We start from the raw sequence: 1,184 nt of genomic DNA on the forward strand, positions 1-1,184 counted from the left end.
GGCATTTGACACAATACATGCTCCTCCACTGATATCCAAAGGAGAAGGTCAAAAGTTAAACCTGTGCCACCTGCAGGCCACCCGTATTTTGGGGAGCCTCTTGCGTGCTCATTGTGAAGATTTTAATGTTATTTCTGCCTTTTTAGATGTATTGCTTAGCCATTATAAACTTGTAGGTCTCAAAATCTACGTGATAGGTATGAAGACTCCAAGATTTGGGTTTTGGAATTTTTTCAGAAGAAAATGTAATTATAGACAGCACATTTGTAGTGGTTGAGAGATTATAGTTCTCTGCCTGTCTGTCTTTTCTTCCTTCGTTATTATCTTTCACATACACATATTCACACCTCTACCCCTATAAGCATTCTTGATATAAAGGTGATATCTGCAAATGTGGAAATCGAGTTCTTTTGTTCAGCTAACATTTACTAGGGAGTAGTTTTAGCAGGCTTAGACTGGCAAATAATTGTTTAAATGGGAAAACTATGGTAAAAGAGTAACTTGCCGTGAATAGGCATCATCAGAAGGAAGATCTGTCTGGTAAACAGAGAGATGACAGGGATCTCCCCTCCTCCCAGCCATACTTGATATAATATAAAACCACTGTTTTTACAGCTTAAGTGAGATTATGAGAAACTGTGATTCTTAGCAGGCATAGTTATTTAGCATTAAGGTAGCACTTCATATTTGTGGATTATCATCACTTAGTATCCAATACATGATACTTCTTTACAGTCAGCTGGTGATGTGATGCTTTTCTCCATCTGGGGAAGTGGTTTCCCCAGTGAATTAGAGAGTACATGACTGGGTTGAAAGAGATCTGGGTTCATGGCCTCAGCTTCTCCATGGACTCTGTGACTGTGGGAAGCATCTCACCCTTTCTATTCTTTTTGTTCCATCTCTACTTTTGGATGACAGTATCTCTGTACAACCTGTTCAAAGTGATAACAGGATTATTGGAGGACATTTTGGGTGTCTCAGAAAAGCTATAGAAACTTAAATGTTTTCCACTACAATTACTTATCTCTGCCCTTTTTGGAAGCTAACATAGTTGACCCTTAAGGTTCCCATCCTCAGTGACTTATATGTTGTTAGAATTAGTCTTCTCAGGCCTAACTTTTGTAATATTTGTTGTGTTATGTATGTTTTTAAAAACATCTTTATTGAGATATAATTCACCTATT

The sequence above is a fragment of the Galeopterus variegatus genome, unplaced genomic scaffold (assembly GCF_000696425.1).
Source record: "Galeopterus variegatus unplaced genomic scaffold, G_variegatus-3.0.2 Scaffold86, whole genome shotgun sequence".
Lineage (NCBI taxonomy): Eukaryota > Metazoa > Chordata > Mammalia > Dermoptera > Cynocephalidae > Galeopterus > Galeopterus variegatus.